A 16,540-nucleotide genomic window follows, 5' to 3' on the forward strand; every position below is an offset into this window, starting at 1 on the left:
CAGTCGACTTAGGTAACTGATGCTGGTCTGTCAGTCTCACATGTCTGGATGAGGGTGGTGACCAAGCTTCATCCATGTACCATGTACAGGGCGCACTTGACCTCTTAGCGTTATGGTCCCAGTGATTCCTCTGATTTCTACATTTGGATATAGATCCTCTGCGAAGAGTTCTTCAACACAAACTAAAAGAAGAGATGACAGAGGGCAGTCTTGTTTGACCCAAGAGAGAACTTGGAAAGGGTCAGTCTTCCAGCCAATCATCAACACCGAGCTGTGAATGTCAAAATACATTAGATGGAAATTCGAACAAAACGTGCCCCATGAACTCATAGGAAAGACAGTTGATGGCCTCTTCCTGATCCAAAGAGACCAGGTTTCATGTGCTCAGCGGGCTTTGAAATACTTGACTTTGTCCCACATGAGAGTAAGATCTGCGATGTGATGATAATCTGTCCTATAACCATCTTCAGTCTGTTCGACAAAGTTTTGGCCAGGGCATTATAGTCCAGAATGGTGATGGGATGCAAATGTCTTAGTTCAGACCTCTCCCCTTTGCACTTATGCAGGATCATGACCATTCCTTCCCTCAGAGATGGAGGCATTCTGTCCACCATTACCATTTCCTTCTATATTTCCAACATTTATGACAGAGAAATCTCCTAACACTACATTGAATTCCACTGTAAGACTGCCCAGAGTCCTGCCGGAGCTAAATGATTTAGTGGCAGAGAGCAATTCACCCACCATCATAGGGACGTCTATAGCTGCCATGCCTACAGTATCAAGATGGTTACCTCCCCGAAACCTAATTGTGGCTTTAGGGTCAGTGGTCTTGAGGGCATAGAGTTGTTTGTAAGTCACTGAGGATCTTAATCATGTGGTCCTTCACATGTTGCATTTTTTTACTCTTAACTCTCAGTTTGCTCAGGGGCATGCGGCTGGTGTGGAGTTTCCTGAAAAAGAATGAGTTGCATTTCTGACCCTTTTCCAGGTTTTCCACTTTGAAATGAAAGACAATTCACTTGGACTTTTCATTAAAATGCCTTTTTAGGCTCCTCTTGATTACCTCAAGTTCGTCCCTCACATTCCAACTACAGTAAAGAAGGTCCTGCAGTGACCGCAGCTTATGCTGAAGTCTTCTGAAGTCCCTCTTCTTCTAACATGCCTATTGTTGACTCTTGGCTTGAAAGAAACTGCTCGAGTTTAATATGTTCCTACTAGTCAGAAATGGTTTAGAAGTCTGCCTTGTACAACATATGAAGTAGGTGACTCTAAGCACCTCCAATACTTAGCCCTGTACAAGTCGAGAACAATTCATCTTTAACAAGCTGGGGTTAGTGGGAAAACATGGCTGAAGACACCTGAAAATGAATGGCTTTGTGGTTAGAGAATAAGCAGGGACCGTCAAGTGCCCACACTGACTGTCTGAGAGGTCAACACGAGGTCACTCCTGAAGCGCAGCGAGCCACCAATTATTCTCTGGCTTAATACTAGCTAGTAAAACAAAGCTAGTATTAACTCATTATTATCCAGCAAGCCACCGGGCTTCAGGGCTGCTGGAAGACTTGGATACAGCGCCAGATGATGGCGCTTCTATGAGAGCGCCATTTCCTGGGGCGGCTGCGGACTGCAATTAACAGAAGAGGGGCCCAGAAACCTTGGGCTAACCTGTGCTGCGGATTCCAATCCCCAGCTACTTAGTTGTACCCGGCTGGACACAAAAATGGGGCGAAGCCCACGTGGTTTTTTTTTAATCATTTCATGAAATTCATGAAATAATTAAAAAAAGGGCTTCCCTATATTTTTAGTTCACAGCCGGGTACAAATAGGCAGCTGTGGGTTGGGGGCAGCCATACCTGCCTGCTGTACCTGGCAAGCATACAAAAACATGGCGAAGCACACGTCATTTTTTTTGTAGTTTTTTGGCAAAAAAAATAAAAAATGCTTCCCTGGATTTTCCATTGCCAGTGAAGGTAACACCAAGCAGTGCGGGTTGGCAACCAGTAGCTGCTTGGATTACCCTTAGCTAGCAATACAAAAAATGCAGCGGGAGACCAGATATATTTTTTTTAATTATTTATTTAAATAACTAAAAACAAAAAAAGGGCTTCCCTATATTTTGATTGCTGGACATCACAGTGCTGTAAAAATCAATCTTTAAAAAAAAGACGTAGCGCTCCGCGGTATTTTTGATTCTCAGCGCAGATAAAGCAGACAGCTACGGGTTGCCACCCCTATCTGCCTGGCGTTACCTTGGCTGGCAATCAAAATACAGAGAATCCCATTAATTTTTTTATTTAAAAAAAGTTTAAAAAAAATAAGACGTTGGGTCCCCCCATTTTTGATAGCCAGCTAGGGTAGATCAAACGGCTGTAGCCTGAAAACCACAGCTGGCAGCTTTACCATGATTGGGGATCCAATGTGGAGGTCACCCCAGCCTCTTTTTTTATAATTATTTGATAAATATTAATAATTACAAAAAAAAAGTAGGGTCCCCCAAATTGGATCACCAGCCAAGGTAAAGTGGACAACTGTGGTCTGGTATTCTCAGGGTGGGAAGGTCCATAGTTATTGGCCCTTAACAGCCTAAAAATAGCCGGTCATGGGCGCCCCAGAAGTGGCGCATCCACTAGATGCGCCAATCCTGGCGCTTCACCCCAGCTCATCCTGTGCCCTGGTGCAGTGGCAAACGGAGTAATAAATGGACTACATAATAGCTGTAAGGTCACCTGACATCAAGCCCAGCCGTTTGTGATGTCATGGCGTCTATCACATACCCGACATCACAAACTGTCAGCACTAACAAAACAAATAGACAAAAAAAAAGTATTTGAAAAAACACTCCCCAAAACATTCCCTCTTTCACCAATTTATTGTAAGGAAAAAAAATAAGGGGGTCCCACGATGACTCTGAATCGTCTAGAATATGGGGGGACACGCTCAGGGAACGTATCGCCCATTTTCTAGGAGTGCAGACCCTCCATGTGAGGAGTGTGGGTGCAATGAATCTGCACCCACTCTCCCCAGGTCCACAGCAGCAGAGTCCATGTCGTAAGTGTTTCTACCAAAGCTGCAATGCCCTGCTCATGAGGTAAGGGTATGCCTAATCAGGAGTACTATTCTACATTTCCAAATATTGGTATTTGCTGATATTATTGCTATTCCACCTACTATATATTGGGGATAGGATCTTGGAGATGGAATACCCCTTTAAGTCCAGTTATCCATCTGAATGAATACTAAACAACAGAGCTCACTATTTAGATGTGTTTTCTTGTGGCGTATAACGGACTCTAATGTTTGGTAGTCATACAGCAGGGCGACTATAAAATCAAATACCTCCATTTGGAAATGTAGTATAGCTCTCTTGATCAACTATGTTCCTTATCTCATAAGCAGGGCATTGCAGTAGCTTACAGATGCATGGTTACCACCACTCACTGTGTCTGAGCACAGCTGCTGAGCTGACAGCTGCTCTTTGTATGCCGGCAGCGTCTATTGTGAAGGAGGGGGCCATGGGGGATCAATGCTGCACAGGTACCGTGGGACTCCGGGGAACACCGGTGGGTTTATAGGGGGTGACCTGGCAGGGCCTGGAGAGGAGTTTTCTATCACGTGTCATGGCACATGCGACAGAAATCAGAAGAGTAGGGTGAATGCGGCCGGCGCGCTGCTGTGCGCGTGGCCATCTTGGTTTTCCGAAAAAGGGGTCGGGGGGGCACTTTGGCGACAACGGGGGACTGGAGGGGACCGGGGAGGAGATTTATCTCCCATCTGACATGTTTGTTCATTCCAGATGGGAGATAAATAATTTTTTACCGGCGCTGTCATTTACTGTAACGTGATCATCGGTATACGGTGTATACCGGTGATCACTTGAGCGGAAACCAGAAAAACCGTCCAGAATCATGATCTCTAGGGTCTCAGCTACCCCCTGAAACACCAGAGATTTTCTGACGCTGGGGGGCGCTATTCACTTATTTCTGCCTGCTTTTTATAAACGGCAGATCAGAATAATGCTGCATTTACACGACTGATGCGTTTTTGCGGTCCGCAAAAACCGGTCCATTTTTTTCACGGGTGCATCCATGTGGCATCCGTTTCCGTTCCGTATATGGTCCATATGTCATCCGTTTGTCATCCGTGTGCCTTCGATTTTTTTTTTGCGTACTGCAAAAAAACTGAAGGAGGGAAAATACATAAATTTACCCAGGATCCATAGCTTCAACCTACATGAGGTGGTCACATGTTCACTCCAGTGCCATTTACTACTGCTTTTCACAGCATAGAGCGCTCTGGTGAATTTCTTGTGTTTGTACACTTCATATCAGTCTTTTCTGTCATTATAATGGCAGAAAGACATATAATGTCCCACTCTCCTGCATTTTGTAATTTTTCACCCTTTGGTGCCTTTCATGTGGCACTAAGGGGTGCTTAGCCTTGTATTTACCAAAAAAAAAAAAAAAAAATTTAAAAAAAAAATGACGTGGGGTTCACCCTATTTTTGATAGCCAGCTAGGGTAAAGAAGACGGCTGCAGCCTGCAGACCACAGCTGGCAGCTTTACATTGGCTGGTAATCCAATACTAAGGGCACCCCATGCTGTTATTTTAAACTAAACAAATAATTAAAAAAAAAAAACAAAACACGTGGGGGTTCCCCCCAAAATTGGATCACCAGCCAAGGTAAAGCGGACAGCTGGGGTCTGATATTCTCAGACTAGGGAGGTCCATGGTTATTGGACTCTCCCCAGCCTAAAAATAGCAGGCCGCAGCCGCCCCAGAAGTGGCACATCCATTAGATGCGCCAATCCTGGTGCTTCGCCCCAGCTCATCCCGTTGACCTGGTGCGGTGGCAAACGGGGTAATATATGGGGTTAATACCAGATGTGTAATGTCACCTGGCATCAAGCCCTGGGGTTCGTAATGTCACGCGCCTATCAGAAACCCGACATTAACCAACGCAGTCAGTAATAAAAAAAACATTGACGACAAACACATTTTTATTTGAAAAAAACACTCCCCAACACATTCTCTCTTTCACCAATTCATTAGAAAGAAAAACAAAACCAGGTCTGCTGTAATCCAAGGGGTTCCCATGACGATCCATACCATAGTCACTGTCCCAGTCAATGAAGAACAGAATGTTCCCCATTGGCTGGGAGAGCAATGCAGTGACCTGAGCAAACATCAATAGGTCAGCCCAGGTCACTGCAGGGCATGACAAGTGCTGCTGTCAGGAGCGAGGTACATTACCTGCGGTGACGATCTCCTGCACTGCTGATAGCAGAGCTGTCACTGACTTCAATGACCGCTGCCATCACAGCCAAATATCGCGGGAGCCTGTGACGTCACCGCTAGTCACAGTCTCGGGTCGGCAGAGAGAGGAAATGTGAAGAGGCAGCCATGGAGGACAGTGACAGCGCTGAGATCGGGAGGGCAGGATTTCATCACCGCAGGTAAGCCAAGCGGGGCCATGTGTGCGGAGTGCGAGGTGGGTTGAGCTATGCGGGGTAATTTGTGCAGAGTGCAAGGTGGGTGGAGCCTAGCGGGGTAATGTGTGCAGAGAGCGAGGTGGGTGGAGCTAAGCGGGGTAATGTGTGCGGAGTGTGAGGTGGGTGGAGCTAAGCGGGGTAATGTGTGCGGAGTGCGTGGTAGGTGGAGCCAAGCGGGGCCATGTGTGCAGAGTGTGAGGTGGGTAGAGCCTAGCAGGGCCATATGTGCGGGCGGTGGAGTGCGAAGTGGGTGGAGTCTAGCGAGGCCATGTGTGCGGGCGGCGGAGTGCAAAGTGGGTGGAGCCTAGCAGGGCCATGTGTGCGGGAGGCAGAGTGCAAAGTGGGTGGAGCCTAATGGGGCCATGTGGCGCTGAGGACATCAGTGTCAGGGACTGCATGGCTGGGGACAGGTAAGTGTGAGTGTGAGTGTGTGTGTGTGTACATGTCGCGTGCAGGAGGGGGCGGAGCCCAGCGGGGAAGTGTCGGCTCCCTGCACACATAACCAGAGTAAATATCGAGTTACCAAGCAAAGCGCTTTGCTTGGATACCCGATATTTATCTTGGTTACCAGCTTATGCAGGCTGCCAGTGCTGGCTCCCTGCATACTGTAGCTGTAAAAAGCCCTGCTTTTGATGATCAAGCCATTCTCGAATGTAACTTGAACTGTCGAACTTTTAGTAAAAAGCTCGAGTTCGATCTCGAGCACCCCCCAAAATCACTCGAACTTGAAATTGGCGAACCTCGAACATTGCTCATCTCTACTCCAGATTGAGGTAGGTATAGTTGTTGGTCTTCTCCAGCGTGGCGTCATTTTATGTGAGGGAGGGAGAGGTGGTTTCGTTATAATTCCTCTTCTGAAACACCATGACTTTGGTCTTCTTTTGGTTGATGGGCAAAGCCCATGTAGTGCTGAATGTTTCTAGCACAGCCAGGCTATTTTGGAGGCCTTTCTCGGATGGAGAAAGCAGCAGGAGGTCATCTGCGTACAGCAGGATCTTCACCTCTCGGTCATGCAGGCTGAGACCTGGGGCAAGGGAGGATTCCAGGGCTGAGGCCAGTCCATTTATGTAGATATTGAATAGATTTGGGCTCATGCTGCAGCCATGTCTTACCCCGCAGCTCTGCCGGAAGAAAGACGTCCTCTTTCCGTTCACCTTCACGCTGCATTGGTTCTCAGTGTATGAGTGCTTGATTATGTTGTAGGTTCTGCCATGTATTCAACTCTCCAGGAGTTTAAGGAACAGGCCTGGGTGCCACACTGAGTCAAAGGCCTTCTTGAAGTCCACAAAACATGCAAATATTTTCCCCTGTTTTTTGCCGTGGAGATGGGTCTTGATGAAGCTTTGCAGGGTGTAAATGTGGCCTGTGGTGTGATGGTTTGGCATGAACCCAGCTTGGCTTCTGCTGAGGGTGTCCTGCTGGGTGAGGAAGGTGACCATCCTTTTATTAATAATGCTGTTAAACAGTTTTCCCAGAATGCTGTTAACGCAGATCCCTCTGTAGTTTGCTTGATCATATCGGTCTCCATTCTTGTAGATGGGCGTTATGAGACCTTGATTCCAGCTCTTTGGGAAGTAGCCGGCACTCAGGACGTGGGTGAATAGTTTAGCCAGTGCTGCATGTATATCCAGGGAACTGTATTTGATCATCTCTGGCAGGATGCCATCACTGCCGGGAGCTTTCTTGCATTTCATAAATTTGATTCTGTCTTTTATTTTCAGCACACTGGTATGTGCAGAGGATTTTAGAAGTCTTTGATTGTTACCTCTATGTCCCTAAGTTTAGTGGTTAGGTGTTCCTGTTCTGGGGTTAGGTCTGTCTCTTTGTCTCCCTCTTTCCCTGTCTGTCTCTTTGTCTCTCTCTCTTTGCCCGTCTGTCTATTTGTCTCTCTCTCTTTCCCCGTCTGTCTTTGTCTCTCTTTCCCCGTCTGTCTATTTGTCTCTCTCTCTTTCCCTGTCTGTCTTTGTCTCTCTTTCCCCGTCTGTCTCTTTGTCTCTCTCTCTTTCCCCATCTCTCATTCCCCGCCTGTCTCTCTGTTGTTCTCTCTTTCCCCGTCTGTCTCTTTTTCTCTCTCTTTCGTTTTCTGTCTTGTTGTTTCTGTCTTTCCCCATCTGTCTCTTTCCCCATCTGTCTCTTTGTCTCTCTCTTTTTCCCCATCTGTCTCTTTGTCTCTCTCTCTTTCCACATCTGTCTCTCTCTCTATCTGTGTTACGTCACCACTGGAGTCCGCTCCAGCGACTTCTGCTCCGATCGCCAGGCGACGCCATGTTCCTGCCGTGGATGGTGCTGGTGATGGGAGAGGAGTTGATGCTAGCGGCAACAGAGGACACAGGCTCCGATCATCCACTGGACTGGGTGGTCTTGGGATCTGCAGTACCACTTGCTGACTGTGGGTGGTGTGTGTCTTCCAGCTGAAGTTGCCAGTGTTCAGCTGCAGCCAATGAAAAGACACCACACCCTTCTTAGCTCCCCTCCTGTCTGCTCACCTCTGCCAGAGATAGTTCTGATTTCCTGGCTCCTGATCCGCCCTATTCCGTTGGTGATTCCTGTGTGCTGACTTCTGCGTGTTTTCTGACTACCCTTCTGCTTACTGTTTTTGTACCTCTCTGCCCGATCCGAATTTGACCTCTGCTGCGTTTTCTGATTACGTCCTTGTCTGCCGATTCTGTCCCTGTTCTGCTATTCCTGGTTTGAACCTGCCTGACCACTACTCTCATCGGACTGCAGCCTTCCACAGGTAGTGATCTCCAGGGCCCTGTGTAATTCCAAATCCCTGTATAGGGGTTAAAGGGTTTTAGGGTTCTGGGGGTCCTGCGTGGTGAGTGGCTTCCCTCTAGTATGTCATTACATCGCACCTGAGTCTGTTGATCCAGGCATGCATTACATTCCGTCTCCCCACCGACATCGTATTACCTCACACATAAGTTTCTCATACTAACAATTTCTTTTGTTCCTATAGCAACCAATCACAGCTCCTGTTAATAACCTGTAGTTCCAGGCTCCATTCACTTTAATGGAGGCAGATTTTTGGAGAGTAACTGTAAAGCGCGGGGTTAAATTTTCCTATCAAAACATAGTCTATGACATTCCCTGGTCCCGGGGTCACATGAGGCGTCTGTGCAAAATGTTGTAATTGTAAATGCGACGGTACGGATTCTTTTAGCGGACATGCAGTACATACACACATACATGCATACACACAAACACTCAGCTTTATATATTATATGGAACAAACATTGTGGTAAAATTGTGTAAAATTATAGTCCAATGCTAAAAATAATGTTTCAATTACCTTGTACCTGTGTCGTGGATACATATTCTCCAATCCCCGTCCAAAAAAATACAATGAAATACAATCAAGCATTCCAAATCTCTTCTTTTTTATTGAATAGCCACTATAACTTTCCTTGAGCTTCCTTTATTTGTATCCTAATTATTTTTAACATCCATTCAGCTGCTTTTTCATCACATTTTATATTACACTTTATTCTCTATTTTGTCCACGCAGCAATTGAACAGGCCTAATATTTTACCGCAGATGATAAAGCAATTAATTTTTTGAACGCTGAACACAAATTGCTCCATGCCAAGTACGGAATTACAGAAACAGATTTTAAAATTTGTTCTTATTGCCATATTTACTGAAAGCCTTGGATCAGCTTATAGTGTTTATGGCCCTATCATTATGATGTTGCCAGGACTGCAGGTGGAATCATTTAACAGCAAGCATACTACCTCAAATATTGATCTTTTTCAATGCCAAAAAAGCTCTGCAGTACAGTATAAAGAAATACTCTGCAGTAATAAAGATGTAAATACAGTAAGCAAAATGTATCTAGGAGTAGAAGCTGTTTTTTGTTGGTGAATTTATAATTAAGTTTTTTTTTTAATAGTATATTACAATTTCTAAGATAACATGACAATATAAAAATTGTGGCTTTTGTTATATCCGGTCAAGGAAAAAATAAAATAAAAATTCTCTTGTTAATAAAGGAAAGGAAGATGTTATTAAATGATTATGAACATTACCTTTCTAGAGAGAAGCACAATAAAGATCATCCTGGTACAAAAAGTACTGTTGAGCTACAGTAAAGATAAAGGATTGTATTTTACAAGAGAACTATTGTTTTCCACGGGAGTTTGGTGTTAAAAATAGAATTCACCAAAGTTACTGTGTGTTCTGAAAGAAGCTTCTGCAGAGAGGGGAACAACGACCTCAAACACTGATACAGTTAATCTATTTCCTAAGCCATTCATTTTCTTGATATATGTAAAGAAAGTGGAAGAGAAGTCAAAGCCTTTTATGTTTAACTTTTGTTTTTATATCTATCTAATTCTTTTTTCTTCATTTACTCAGTTTGAATCCACATAAACTTATAAATTTCAATGTTCAATTTGTTTTTTAAATTCTATGAAACTTTTTTTAATTCATATATGTAAGTCACATTTTTAATTGCATCTATGAAAACTTTTTATAATTCATATATGAAAAATTATATTTTTAATTGCATCTCTGAAATATTTGTTTTAATTCATATATGTAATGTTACATTTTTAATTGCATCTATAAAGCTTTTTATAATTCATAAATGTAAAGTTACATTTTTAATTACATCTCTGAAACTCTTTTATACACTGTGTGCAGAATTATTAGGCAAATGAGTATTTTGATCACATGATACTTTTTATACATGTTGTCCTACTCCAAGCTGTAAAGGCTTGAGAACCAACTACCAATTAAGTAAATCAGATGAAGTGCATCTCTGTAATGAGGAGGGGTGTGGTGTCATGACATCAACACCCTATACAAGGTGTGCTTAATTATTAGGCAACTTCCTTTTCTTTGGCAAAATGGGTCAGAAGAGAGATTTGACGGGCTCTGAAATATCCAAAATATTGAGATGTCTTGCAGAGTGATGCAGGAGTCTTGAAATTGCCAAACTTTTGAAGCGTGATCACCGAACAATCAAGTGTTTCATGACAAATAGCCAACAGGATTGCAAGAAGCATGTTGGGCAAAAAAGGCGCAAAATAACTGCCCATGAATTGAGAAAAATAAAGCGTCAAGCTGCCAAGATGCCATTTTCCCGCAGTTTGGCCATATTTTAGAGCTGCAACGTTACTGGAGTATCAAAAAGCACAAGGTGTGCCATACTCAGGGACATGGCCAAGGTAAGGAAGGCTGAAAAACGACCACCTTTAAACAAGAAACATAAGATAAAATGTCAAGACTGGGCCAAGAAATATCTTAATACTGATTTTTTAAAGGTTTTATGGACTGATGAAAGGAGAGTGACTCTTGACGGGCCAGATGTATGGGCCAAATGCTGGATCAGTAAATGGCAGAGAACTCCACTCCAACTCAGACGCCAGCAAGGTGGAGGTGGAGTACTCATATGGGATGGTATCATCAAAGATTAACTTGTGGGACCTTTAAGGGTTTATAATGGAGTGAGGATCAACACCTAGACCCACTGGCAGTTCTGGAAGACAAATTCTTCAAGCAGTGATTCAGGAAGCAGTCGGTATCGTTCAAGAAAAACATGATTTTCATGCAGGACAATGCTGCATCACATGCATCCAACTACTCCACAGCGTGGCTGGCCAGAAAAGGTCTAAAATATGAAAAAATAATGACATGGCCCCCTTGTTTATCTGATCTGAACCTCGTAGAGAACCTGTGGTCTCTCATAAAATGTTAGATCTACAGGGAGGGAAAACAGTACACCTCTCGGAACAGTGTATGGAGGCTGTGGTGGCTGCTGCACGCAATGTTGATCGAAAACAGATCAAGTAACTGACAGAATCTATGGATGGTAGGCTGTTGAGTGTCATCATAAAGAAAGGTGGCTATATTGGTCACTAACTTTTAGGGGGGTTTGTTTTTGCATATCAGAAATGTTTATTTCTAAATTTTGTGCAGTTATATTGGTTTACCTCCTGAAAATAAACAAGTGAGATGGGAATATGTTTGTTTTTTTTTAAGTTACCTAATAATTCTGCACTGTAATAGTTACCTGCACAAACAGATATCCTCCTAAGAGAGCCAAATCTAAAAAATCTCCACTCCAACTTCCAAAAATATTAAGCTTTGATATTTATGAGTCTTTTGGGTTGATTGAGAACACAGTTGTTGATAAATAATAAAAAAATCCTCTAAAATACAACTTGCCTAATAATTCTGTACACGGTGTAATTCATATATGTAAAGTTATACTTTTAATTGCACCTCTGAAACATTTTTTTTATTTCACATATGTAAAGTTACATTTTTAATTGCACCTCTGAAACATTTTTTTTTCAATTCCTATATGTAAAGTTACAGTTTTAATGATATCTCTGAAGCATTTTTTTTTTAATTCACATATGCAAAGTTACATATTTAATTAGATCTCTGAAACATTACGTTTTTCCCATGGTGGCCATTTTGAATATTTTTGTTATTGTTTTTTGCCCATCCCATTTTTCTAGAGCTATAACTTTTTTATATTCATACTGATTTATTTTTATGTAGGACAAGTTGAATTGGTTGAATGCCATTAGTTTACCGTACGAGAAATCAAAACAAAATGTCTTTCTGATCATGTGTTTAAGTAATTCTCTACTTTTTTAGAGTTAAAGGATTTTCATCAATTGGGGCACAGGAGTTAAATGGAAAATTTCTATAACGTATCCATATAGTAAACATCAATAAAATAACAAGCAAAACAGGGTTTTCTTCTTAAATTAGTACAATTTAACAAGTATTAAAGGCCATGTGCGCACGATAAAGATTTGGTGCAAACATTTTCTACATTGAATCTGCACTTTCTGGCAAAAAAACCCCATATGCATTCTTGGTGCTTGGTTCTTCATGCACAGCATTTTTTTCATTTTGAAAAGGGGATCAATTGATGCCAGTCAAGTGGGGTGTGTGTGGCCCAATTAGTGGAAACGAGGGAGACTGTGGTTGGAGTCCCCTCACTGTGTTTCTAAAAGAACCAAGATGAACAAGTCATTGCTCTCAGAGGACTTTTCTTCCCCTGGGTCAGCCAGGGGACGCGAAAGGCACGCGTATTTTTGAGAGTGCTTCATGCAAAGCATCTTTTTCATTTTGAAAAGGGGGATCAACTGATGACAGTCAAGTGGGGTTTGTGTGGCCCAATTAGTGGCAATGAGGGAGACTGTGGTTGGAGTCCCCTCGCTGTTTTTTACATGATTTTCGAAGTGCATGACATGCCTAAGAGGTTTAGTTTTGGCATCTCAAACTTGTTGGCTACACAAAGGCTGCCTTTACACCCTTTTGTCACCGAGGATTTTCGAGACCTTATGCCCATTGCAGTGCCCCAAGAGCCGATGGCCATTTGCCACTCCTTGTCCAAGAAAGGGGTGCCCGCCCTGACACAGCAGGTCGCACACAACATCACCGCTTCCTTGAGAAACTCTGTGTGTGCCAGGGTGCATTTCACCACAGATACTTGGAACAGTAAGCATGGACAGGGGCATTACATGTCGCTGACTGGGCACTGGGTAACTATGGTGATAGATGGAGAAGTGTCTGCTGTACAAGTCTTTCCGTCCCCACGAGTTGTGTGTTTAAATCCTTCCTCTGTATGTACAAGTTCCTCCACTGCTTCTGCCTCATCAACCTCGTGTTGTTCCTGCACCTCAGCCCAAACCCTGTGTGGTCAGGCCACCCTTCCTTGTAACTGCGCCCAAGGAATCCCACACACCTCCTTACTATGCTGGCAGCAGAGCTCAAGGCCATCAGGCGGTCAAATTTTTACTTTGAAATGTAGGGGAAATGTGAGACACCGCTGAGGAGTTGTGGACGGTTAGCTCTGTAGATTGAGACCGAGTTTCATCAATGGTTGTCTCCACTCAACCAGCAGCCAGGGAATGCCGGGTGCGACAATGATGCTAAACAGTCTGCGGCCCTTCTTTAGGGCAATGTGACACACGTGCCTTGTATGGCTCACATGTTGAATCTGAATCTCCAGCAATTTTTAAAACACTATCCCGGCCTACATGTCCTTCTGTCGAGGGCACGGTGTAACGCCTGCCTGGATCGACACACTCAGATGGGCTGTAAAGGATAGGCTAGAGGGAACCCACTCACCAAGCTGGACCCCCAGAACCCTGAAACCCTTTAATCCCTATACAGTGATGTTGAATGACACAGGGCCCAAGTTGATCAATACCTGTGGAAGGCTGCAGTTCCAGAGAATAGTAGTCATGCAGGGTCAAAACATTAATTGAGGAAGAGGAACAGAATGGGAGGGACAGGACTTAAGCAGAAAACAAGCAGAGGTGAAATGCAAATCGGCCAACGAGGTACCTAAACAGCAAGCAAGAAAAGTAGTCAGGTAACAAGCACACAAACTCATAAAACTAAACTGGGGGTAACAGTAACCAGAGGTTCATAGCTATGTCTGGCAGTAGTCTTCAGACAGGAGGGGCCTAAAAAAGGGTGTTGTGTCTTCCCATTGGTTGTAGCTGAATGTTGGTACTTCATCTGTGAGATACCCACCACCTGCATTCAGCGAATCTCAATGCTTTGTCATGGCTGGGAGGAAATGGTCTTTTACTTGTCCACATCTGAGGGACCGAGGGCAGGCTGCTGTGCTGAGACGGCGTTGAGTACGGTGTCTCTGCAGAGTTGCATTTTTGGTCATATACAAACTGAGTTGAAAAAGGACAGATGCTGGTGGAAAGGGGAACAGGTGTGTTGGAAAGGGTAAAAAAGTTTGTGTGGTTAAGCAACATTAACATTTGCTGAAGAAACAACATGTGGTATGGTGGGACTGGCAGATTTGGATAAGGTGGTATATACTATGTTACCGCTATATCAAAAATATTAAGAAGAAAAGAAAGAGAAAGGTAGATATCCCAATCACCATTCGGTGTCCACCGTGCTCACAGATGGAAAAGGAGAGGTTGGCAACTGGAAGGTTAGGTGGAGGATACGGAGCAGGTTGACTCTCAAACAAATAGTAGCCTGAACCGAGTTAGACGCAACTCGGATCTGGAGACTTGGAGCCCTGTTAGCGTGACAGGGTCCACATGACCACCCAGCCCCGGAACTCCCTGTTAACAACACAGGGGCCATTGGTTACTCAGTCCGTGTGCGTAGGGGACACACCTGTGGACAGCAGGCACATCAGCATCAGCAGGCCTGTTTATGCCACTGGGCTGCATTAGCAGGACTGGTAGGACAGGAGCTGTTCTTAAACGTTCTGCGTTACCAACTGTGGTGGCGGCCTGCATCGATGACCTATCCCTGCCTACCTCTGGCCTAAAGCCGCAATGGGTTCAACACATGGAGGTGTGCTCTTTTGGAGCATAATAGAAGACTGGGCACCTTCTTCTTGGCTCCAGCCCCTTTTATAACCTGGGTGCGCCTGAAACCAGGGTGGACCACAATGCACCTCCTGGAGACAAAAGCAGAGTGACACGTCATGAGTGGCATAACTAGCGTCCTATTTTGAACCGCCACTTGAATGATGACCTCATGGCTGCCACAACCAAAACACCTCAACAGTCATCGTCTGACCAACAACAATGAGGTGACAAGTCATAGGGGCGGCCCTCTGCAAGCCTGTTGGGAGTGGCCTGGCCAAATTGTCAGGACACCTGATGCCCTGTGGTCTATATAGGCTCCCCACATCAGGGGTAGGGCCAAAGAGTTCATTACCCGACCTAGCCTCTGATGCAGTAAGTGCCTGAGCATGCTCAGTAGCATGAAATAGTTTCTGAAAAAAAGACTATCCGCTTCAGCATGCTGTCTAGGCACAACACAGGACTTAGACCCGGCACGGAGTGCAAGTACCTGTGCAAAGAGGCTTTTCTCAGTCAGTGTGAAGCCCCACAGGTTTTGTGTTGGTGCATTACCTTCAGGGACTCCACGTGGAGGAAGAGTCTGGTCACACTTAGGTTGCTTCTTTATATGTATTTTCGTGATGCCACTCTTGGTATTGCGGTCAGTGGGGACCGCCACTGCAGTGTAAGGGGACACCTGGGGCTGATGTTGGGTTCAGTTAGTTTTAGTGGCCTCCTGAGAGTGAGTCAAGCAGCAGGGCCCTGTGTAAGTGTGTTGAGCCGCAGGTCGCAGAATGACTCAGGCACAGTCCAAACGAGCATGCGCTGTAGCCCAAAATTAAGACTTTGCCTCAGGAATGACACAGCCAGGCAGAGCATGCTCAGTTGGTGAAACACTGGAGTTAGGCTGCGGCTGGGGTAAATCGGCACACAGGAAGGAGCAACTGCGGAAAAACTTTGTTCAATTGTGAGGGGAGTCATTTTGGAGTTTGGTGAGGAGTACCGTAACACCAGTGAGCAGCATCCTGTGCCACAGACCAACATTCTTCCGGTGCTGTCTATACTGTTAACCATGATAGGAGCGTAAAGTCTGTATTTATGGCAACTGGACATCACATTACCCGGGTACGGTAGGCTGTGCCCAGACAGTAATGCGTGCACGCAACACTTAGTTTTATTATGAAAACACATATCTGTTCTGGGTAAGACGACTATATAGACAATCACACTTGCTGCCTCTGCACTGTCAAATTGTCACGTACAGTTTAAATCATAGTGGGACAGCGACACATGTTTGCATTGAATGTTGCTTTTCAATATTTACATGACTGTGTTGCAGAGCTGTTTGGTTTGCATTCACACTGTTATCATCTGCCTTATCTGTGAGGCTTCAGCTAACAAGGGTATTCAGGGTGGGTGATGTCTTTTGTCTATGATTAGGTAGATAACTGGAAAGCTCTTGTGATGCGCCACTAGTAAGTTGTCTTTGCACACACATACACACACACACAAACACACGCACGCACACACACACAAACACACAATTACTGCTGCTATGCAGAGGGCTTTGCAAGCAGTAGGCAACTGAATAGATTGTTCTATTATTTTAATTTAATGCATGGTTCTTATTGTTTGTTTTGGGAAAGTGAAAGAATCATTTATGAACCCAACTGCAAACAGTGCTTTTCATGTTGCATGGTTTTGCTGCATACTGTGGATCCCACCAAATACAAGACTTAAAATGAAGCAT

This window comes from Anomaloglossus baeobatrachus, chromosome 10 (assembly GCF_048569485.1).
Source record: "Anomaloglossus baeobatrachus isolate aAnoBae1 chromosome 10, aAnoBae1.hap1, whole genome shotgun sequence".
Taxonomy (NCBI): Eukaryota; Metazoa; Chordata; class Amphibia; order Anura; family Aromobatidae; genus Anomaloglossus; species Anomaloglossus baeobatrachus.